Consider the following 9,360-nt stretch of genomic DNA (forward strand, 5'->3'; position numbering starts at 1 on the left):
GGGCTGAGCTGGCCACACACACACACACACACACACACACACACACAAAATAAATAAATAAATGGAAAAAATTAAAAAAATATATGAAATGGTGTTATAATATCAACGGAAAATTAAGTTATTTGGTGAGTCATAAAAAAAAAAATCTTAGTTGAAATTCACTGTTGAGAGAAAAAGAAAAAAAAGGATGTTTCACAGACTGAGCTCCCCGGATGAGAAAGGCAGCCGGAGGGGCTTTCCTAGGGGGTTCCCCGCCTTTTTTAAAAGCAGCACCCCTGCCTTCTGCGTCACAGAGCAGGCGCTGAAGGGCTGAAGAGCATGAGACTCGAAGTTCAGTAGAACTGGGATTGAAATTGACCCCCTCCTTGGCTGCGTGAGGTCGGGTATGTTATGTAAGCTCTTTCTGCACGGACACTAAATCCAATTTCTTTCTGTCTGTCTTTCTGAGGATTGAACCCAGGACCTTTGCACCAAGCTACATTCCCAGTCCTTTTTTTTTTTTTTTTTCTTATTGTGAGACAGGGCCTCACTAAGTTGCTCAGGCTGGCTGTAACTTGTAATCCTCCTGCCTCAGCCTCCCAGAGTGCTGAGGGTACAGGTGTGTGTCACCAAGCCTGGCAGACTTTCATTTAAAAATGTGAGAACTGGGACTTAAGAGGCCAAATGGTTTGGTTCTCTGATTGGGTTTCACAATTTAGTAATACAACGCAATTATTTATGTAAAACAAGACATTCCTTTGCTAATCTTTTACAGGTGTAACCCACCACATGTGGAAGAACCTGCTATGTTCCTGTTTGGGTTCATAAAACTCGTGAAATAGTAAACAATCCTTCCCTTTATAACTCAGCATGCCATATAAATCAGTTCAAATTTAAATTTTATCTTTATTTGTTCTATTCACAAAAGTAGTCCAGAGCAAATCTGTAACATTTCAACAATGATATGCTCTTTGGATGAAGATAAATGTACATTAATTAAGTAAATAGAGATGTTTTCATACATTTTCAATCCCAAGTTAATGCTTTGATTTCATCAGTCTCATTGATTAGGCAAATGTTTTGGTTGGGAAAGTGCACAGCCGCTCAATAGTTGTGGGTGCTGAGTGCGGTCTAAAGACGTGAGAACGCACCTACGTGGAGCTGTATGATTGTTGGGTTCTTTGAGAAGTTATTAGCAAAAAACAAACAAAAAAAAAGCACGTTGGGTCATTTAGTTTTAGCTCACTGAAATCTCACTGCACGTCAAACACAACTTATTTCCTTGAATTCCTAAGACTTGCAAATAGTGATTTTCAAGGAATGCAATTTTGGGAAGATACTGTAGGATCCTTCGTTGAGGGTCTGGTCTCTAACACTCAGGGTTGGGGAAACCTCTGCGTCCTGAAACCAACAGACCAAGGGCCAGTGGGTCAGGTCCAGGATGTTCTGGCCGTGTGGAGGGTTCCTACGGAGAGGAGGCCGTTAGATTCTTGGGCCATGAGTGTAACACAGGTTCCTGGGCTTCCCTTAGCCCCACAGGTACTTGAGGCCTGGTTTTGTTGGTGAAGTTGCTGCTGCCGCCGCGGCCGGCAGAGGGCGCAGGCGACCTGGCCCTTCAACTCGCAGGCTCAGATGGGGGTGGGGAGGGAGGGAGGGAGAGGAAGAAGAAGGAGGAGAAGGAGAAGGAGAAGAAGAAGGAGAAGAAGAAAGGAGGAGGAGGAGGAGGGAGGGAGGGGGATGAGCAACATATAATCAAGAATCCATCCTAGGTTACATTTATCTCCATACTAAAAGTCATAAAATAAGATTTTTATTAAAGGAAGGAGCTTATGCAGGTCAAAGTGTTGAAATTCCAAGCTCTCAAATTTTTCATAGGGGCAGAGGGAGCAGGCTGGAGGGGAGGGGGAGGTATCCTCTCGGGTAACACTGGCTGGGGGCCTAACGTAAAGCTGGAAGTTACCAAACTGCCAGCCCAAAGACCTCCTCTCTTTGCTGGTAGCGTAGTCAGGGAAAGGCTGGATGCATCTTCCTCTGCCAGGCCGCGGAGAGCTGTGCTTCGGAAAAATGAGAACATCGAGGTTTTGCTCCTTGGGTGTCTCTTTTTATTTTTTATTTTTATTTATTTGTTTTATTTATTTATATTTTGGCGGAACTGGGGATTGAACATAGGCCCTTGCGCTTGCCAGGGAAGCACTTATTCTACTGAACCATCTCCCCGGCCCCTCCTAGGGAAAGAACCTATGGACGAGCTCTGAGATTTCCAAGCAGGCATCCCTGCCAGCCCCTGAGGGGAGAAGAGACCTCCCTCTGGAGATTCTCAGGCCTCCGGAGGAGTTTCTGACTGCCAGGAGGAGGGAGAGGTTTCCCTACTGTAGTGTCACAGAGACTGTGATCTGACACTCCTAGACCTGTCACTTGGCCTCCTGGAGGTGGCACCTGTAGGCTCTGGGCTGCAGACCTGTGGGTCTGGGTTTTTAAGGGCTTTTCTTCTGGAGGCTGAGAGGGGCCTGTCCGGGAAACTTGATTGGCAGGGAGCGTGAAAGTTCTGACTACCAAACGGCCCCTGCTCCCCAGTAATTCGCCTGTGAGATCTGCAGGGTAAGGTAGGGTTGGGAGGCTCTGCCCTCCAGGGCGTTGGTGCCAGGCTCCAGAGAGAGGGGCCCAGAGGAGCTGCCACGGGTGGGGGAGTTGGCCGCAAAATGCTAAGCGTCATTCCTGACAGCTGGGGCCAGCAGCGAGCGGGAGCCTGGGAGACTCCGGGTGTGCCTCGGACCTGGCTCTGGTTTTGTAACTGCTGCGAGGCTCATTCTTACCCCGTGGCCTGCGGGTCAGCCCTTTACTAGGCTGGCTCTGGTGGGAGCAGAGAGCGGTGCTACTACATTGTGCCTGTGCTCATGGACGTCTTCATCTTCCAGCCTTTGTGGAGCCAGGCCTGGGGATGCAGAGATGAGTAATACGTGGTCTGCGCCTTGAGTAGCTCAAAGTCCTGTGGGAAGGACAGGATGCAGAACAGACCATGGGCACGCAGTGACAAGTGCCAGGCCACAGGTGTGTGTAGGAGGGCGGTGGCAGCTGTGACTGGCCTGTGCAGGGGTGGGGCCGGCTGGGGGGGAGGCGAGCCTGTAAGGGCGTGCAGGCATTAGCCAGATGAGGCTAGCGTGGGGCGCAGAGAGCTCAGCTGCCATAAAGTGCAGAAGGCCTGGCACCTGATCGCCCTGGAGCTTGGGGGCAGGCGAGCAGCGGAAAGCAGTAAGATCTGTAGTGCTGCAGATTAGGCCCAGGAGCGGGGCTTCCTCTGCTGCAGGACGAGGGAGCCTCTGCAAGCTTTCCTCAAGGGAGAGGGACTTCACATTTGAGCTCTACTAAGGTTGAGTCCGGGAGAAGTGGGGAGATGGAAGCCGGATGTCCGGGAGGTCTGCTACAAGTGCCAGAAACCTAGGATAAATGTCCAGGCCGCGACCTGGGCTTCTGAGCCATCTGTCAGCAGGCAGCTGAACAGCTTTTAGGTTCTCAGCTCCCAGCTGCACAGCTGTGAGTCTGTGGGACCCAAGGACAGGAGGGAACCCGCTCCCCAGCCTTCTCCTCTTGCTCTTCCAGCCCGGGGAAGTGAGTGAGGAGGAGCAACCTGGGGTAACGGTGAGCCCCTTCCTGGAAAGTACAGACTTCTTGCCCTGGCCCTGCTGCTTCCTAACTGCATAACCTCCAGGAGGGGACTTGATCCTTCCGGCTTTTCCTTTGGGGATGGCATTATGAACCCACGTGTGGATGTGAGACCAAAGTGAGACGCCGCTTCAAAGCCATGCGCCAGAACCACACGTTCCATTTGGATGGCTGGCTGTGAGGAGGTGCTGGGCGAGGAAGGTACAGCATCTGGTTCAGAGCCTGGACTGTGACCATGATTCAACAAGTGTCCTTCCCAGCCTAGTCCATGAGGCTAAAATCCCAAATATGGCTGATCCCCACTCCTCTCAATCTTCTCCACATGCCCGTGTGACCTTCAGGCTGCTCCTGCAGTCTCTTCTTCCCCAGTGTGTGGTGCCCTGCAGCTGCTCAGGCCAGAAACTGGAGTCTTTCCTCTTTGCCATCAGTGGCACTTTATTTATTTCCATTTTTTTTTTTTCATGCTTAGCAGAGAGTTCTTTTCCTAACAGATTCTTTAACCTCTTGGATTATGTGTTTCTCTAGCTATTAATCAAATTATTTTGGGTCTCTTGAGTTCATGGCTTAATTTCACAAATACTCTGTCTAGAGGACAGGGAAAATCTTCCTAGATTGAAAAACAATTAATAATCTACAAGACCAGTTGAAATTAATTGAGAATTGATTGGCATCGTCTCAAGCCAGACAGCTTCACTCAGTTGATAAACATGGTATAAACCTCTCCCAGGGCTAAGAACTTTTTCCTGAGCTGAACACTGTGTCCTGAGGCCCCTGGCTTCTGCCTCCTTGGAGATGGGAAGGCTTTGGGTTAGCCTCATTTATGAATTGGATACTTTCTATGCAAAATGTATTTAATATAGAAACAGCATCTGGCTTGAGTTATTGGCAATCTTTTTCCAGGGACAGGCAAGGCTAGCGGTGAGATAGATGGGTTAAACTCCTGTACCCTTGACTCAGTATTTCAAGTTGACACATGATACTCTAGCTCCACCAGAAGTGGGACGGTCAGTGTTCAGACCATTCAAATACCTACCCGTCTCTTCTTCACTAACATTCCCACTAGGCAGCTTCCTGTTCTTGAGCTTTCTCCCTCCTACGCACCCCTTTGTTCCCTGAGGCCTCAGTCTTTCTCACTTAAAGGGCCAGGGCTGCCGAGGATGTGCAGTGGATTCTGTTGCGCTCTTCCTGAAGGGATGGACATTATAGTGTATGAGCCAAAATGCCCCCAGTGCTGGTGAGATAGCTCAGTGGACTAAAGCACCTGCTTAGGCAAGCTTAGGCAAGCGCAGGGACCGCTGTTCGATCCCCAGAACCACATGCATTGCCAGCCCTGCTCACAGGATGGACTGAGCCAGCCACAGACTCCAGGCATGGTGGTACACACCTGTGATCTCAGTGCTGGGGAGGCTGAAAACAGGAGGATCACTATGAGTCTAAGCTGCATGCTGAGATTCTGTATAAAATATGTTAAAATAACTATATAAATAAATGGCTCCCAGGCCTATGCCTAGGGGACAATTCCTCTGACTCAGTAACATTAGCAAAAATTCCCTCTGAGCTCTCTTTGCCTCCCAACTTCCTCCCTCCTCTTCTGTGCCAGTAATGAAGAGCACCCCGTTGAGAACCTCCTGTCCTCTGCCAGCCAGCCACACTTCCTGCTTGGAGCGGCCAGATTCACTTTGAAGTTCACCACACACTGAGGACTTAACCACAACTGTGAAGAAGATCCTACTTTCAAATTAGGGCGCACTCTGGGGCCCCCTTTTTTTTGTGGAACCGGGGATTAGGAAAGTTTTTAATCTGTGGATTAGGCTTCTGCTTCTTAGGTGGTGACAAAGCAGGGCTCTGAACAATGTGCAGATAATTTCTCAGCTCTTTTTTTTTTTCCGCGGAACTGGGAATTGAACTCAGGCCCCTGCACTTGCCAGGCAAGCGCTTGTTCTACTGAGCCATCTCCCTGGCCCTGGGGCCCCTTCTTGACCTGCATTTTAGAGAATCACTGGTCAGCCTACCCCGCTTGCCCACCAGGCCCTGCACATCTCCAACACATTTGATCTCAATCTAAGAGTCTATGGTCCTTTACATATTTTATGTAGATAAATGGCCAACATAAATACTTTTGGAAAACTAAACATCGAGATTGATAGATTTTATCAAATTTTATCTCTGGTTAAAATTCATGGGCCATGAATCTGACCAAATGTCTACCAATTTGATTGAGCACTACTGAAAAGCCACACATGGTATAAATCCAGAAAATACACAGTATAAATCCAGGGTAGGCTTCACCCACAGTCAGGAGGTGAGAACCAATATTATATATTAGTAAAGAGTTGCTTTTCATTTCATCTTGCCTGTTGGCATCTTTGAAATACGTACTTTGGGCTTTAATTATAGCTGTTTATAAACCTACTTTTTCTTGTAAATTTATCCATAAAAACAGGGTTAAAGGAGCTACAATGAAGGGCAAGGCATTTACATTTAAATAACATTTTGTTAACAAAAGAATGATTTTTGTTACATTTGATTGCTTGAGAGCCACAGTTTTTTGGTTTTTTTTTTTTTTTCTGGAACCGGGGATTGAACTCAGGCCCTTGCACTTGCCAGGGAAGCGTTTATTCCAACTGAGCCATCTCCCTGGCCCCACAGCTTTTATAGATATAAAATTAAGATAAACTCATAGCAGAAGAGTTGGGAAACACAGAGGAGTAGGAAGAGAAAAGAAAATGCTCACATAATCCCAAGAATCAAAGTAAGCTTGTTAATATTGTGGAGCGTGGTTTTTTTTCTTCTTTTTTCTTTATCTTTTTTTTATTTTTTGGCACAACCGGGGATTGAACTCAGGCCCTTGTGCTTGTCAGGCAAGTGCTTATTCTACGGAGCTGTCTCCCCGGCCCCCTCATATTTTTTCTAACCGTATTCACATGTAATTTTGCAGTGTGTGAAAGGAGATCTAGCACTTACACACGCGCAGGGTTGTAGCTGCTTTTGCTTTAAGAAGGTGGAATTTATCTTCAGGAAGAGTTCTGTTTTTAAAATGTAGAAACACTGCTAGTGATTCTGATAGAATGTGAGTGGTAGGTGCCTCTCCCTCCTGCCTCTCCACCTTAAACTAAGAGTAACGAAATATCCTTTTCCACAGAAGCTGTGGAAACTGAGGGAGACACTGAGGGAGCTGGGTAGGGAGGGAAAGAGGCCAGAGGCTGGGATGTTGTAGGTAACTGAGTTAGATAGAAGTATTTAGGCGGTCGGTCAGGGCTGGGCCCTCGAAGGAGCTGGCGTGGAAGATGAGATACTTGGCAACTGTGAGAGAGGCCAGCATTTCTCTTGTAGGTCAGAACTCAAGACAAATGATTGAACATATGCAGCCGTGTACCTCCCTAGGGATGGGCGTCAAAGATTGATATTTTAAAGAGGTATCAGTCACCTTGAAAAAGCCAGAGTCGCTAACCCAATCCCTTCGGGAAAAGCCCGTTCTATATTCATGTACACGTGCTATGTGACTCACTACCCCATTTGATCCCAATTTAATCAGTTATACCTGAACAATTGTGCTTGTAATCTTATTGGTTGACTGTAGCTTTGTCCCACCTCATGCCGACCTTGTGAATTCCCATTCTTCCCCACCTTGGACCCTCCTCAAGTTCTGAATTTGCTCTATAAGAATCCCTAGGAAAGACAGGGTCCTTGGCAGTCCACTCAGGTCCCCTTTTGTCCCTCTTTCAGATGGAAGCTTTCTTTCCCCCAGTAAATACATTCTGCTCTTAACCTCTGTGGCTTCTCAGATTCATTCTTGGGTTTTAGAGAACACGAGCTTGGCCCAGACATCTAGCAGGTCGGGAGCTTCTTTCCTTTGTATCAGGGAGAAGAGGATGCCCTGTGGTGGAGACTGTCAGGTGCTAACTGGAAGTGGTTTCTGGCCCTGCTGTAATTAGGCTCCACCTCTCCACCCTGCAGCAAGAGTTGGCTAGTAACAACACCCTCAGGTGTGTGTGGCTCTGGTTGAAAGCAGGCCTGGCGGGAAGTGGAGTGGGGAGAGAACAGGCACTGGGAGAGAGGCTGCTGCAGACCAGAATGGACCACAGTGGGCCAGGGACCTATACCATATCCACACCCATGTCCTCAGGTCACAAGATACTCTTGCACATCGCTGTGGCATGCAGCTGTTTATACTTTTTTTTTTTTTTTCCTAAGACAGTGTTTTGCAGGCTCACTTTGAACTCACTGTGTAGCCCAGGTCGGCCTCAAACATGCAGCAATCCTCCTGCCTCAGCCTCTAGAGCGCTGGGATTACAGGTGTGCACCACCATGCCCAGTGCCACAGCACTCTTTCCAACACTGGAAGTGCCAGTGACAGCACAGTTGAAAGGACGAGGGGACTCAAAACAACATTAAATAAACGAGGAAGCGTTGTGGTGTAGTTGTGAGCACAGCGCGTAGTGACTGTGGTCAAGAGACCCTTGTGGTGGAGGAGGTGACCGGCAGCCACATCACAGACAGCAGTGTGACAGACGTTCTTGGGACAAGGACGTAGCTCACACATCTGATACTTTCCTTTACAATTCTAGTAGCAGAGCTGTAAGGGCCAGAGACTCAGTCAGAGCCTTGGCTGTATCAGTTATCTTCCTCAGAAGCTGCACCAATTTTACTTTCACCAGACAAATATAATTTCCAGGGCTTGGGAGATGGCTCAGTAGAATAAATGCTTCCCTGGCAAGCGCAAAGGCCTGAGTTCAATCCCCGGTTCTGGGGAAAAAAAAAAGAATATATATATAATTTCCAAGCCTGGGTAATTTTTAATTATTTCGCATTTTTCTCACAGCTTATGGTTTAAAAATAATACACTCCATCTCTATTTTTATTGATTTGTGATGCTTCCTGCCCCTTCCCACCCCCGCCTTCTTGTTTGCTTGTTTGTTTGAGAAAGGACCTCGCTGTGTAGTTCAGGCTGGCTTTGAACTCACTATGTAGCCCAAACTGGCCTTGAACTCTCAGTGATCCTCCTGCCTCAGCCTCCTGAGTACTGGGATTACAGGTGTGTGTCACCATACCTGGCTTTAAAAAAAACCTTATTTTATACTAAGAATGTGGTGGCATTTAGCTTAACTTTTTCCTGCTAAATATTTTTCAATGATCTCAGCACCCTTTACTAATAATGCATTTTTCTCTCACTGATTTCAGAGTCACCTCTGTATCATACTAGGTGTTACTAAATGTTCCTGTATTAGTTGATCTCTGTCTCTTTCTCTCTCTCTCTCTTTTTCCTTTTGTACTTAGCAATATGCAGTACTTCAATCTCTCTCTCTCTCTCTCTCTCTCTCTCTCTCTCTCTCTCTCTGTCTCTCTCTCTCTGTCACTAGGAACCAAACCTAAGGGCACTCCATCACTGACATTCATACAGGAAGAACCTTGTTTTTTATTTTGAGACAGAGTCTCACCCTGTTTTCCACTGTCCTTTGCTGGGAGGTGCAACCGTATGGCTATGCTGTGGCCACTGAGATGGAAATGGGAATGCTGCATGTGGTGGGCAGCGTGGGTCCTGAGTGAGAGGGGCCATGTTCTTCTCCTGTCTCTGCCTCTGTCTCTCTTTCTCTCTCTCTATCTCTGTCTCTCTCTGCCTCTGTGTCTCTCTGTCTTGTTTCTATGTCTCTGTCTTTATCTCTCTGTCTCTGTCTCTCTCTGTCTCTGTCTCTCTCTGTCTCTCTCTCTGTCTCTCTCTCT

This window comes from Octodon degus, unplaced genomic scaffold (genome assembly GCF_000260255.1).
Source record: "Octodon degus isolate 3935 unplaced genomic scaffold, OctDeg1.0 scaffold00116, whole genome shotgun sequence".
In the NCBI taxonomy this organism is placed as follows: domain Eukaryota; kingdom Metazoa; phylum Chordata; class Mammalia; order Rodentia; family Octodontidae; genus Octodon; species Octodon degus.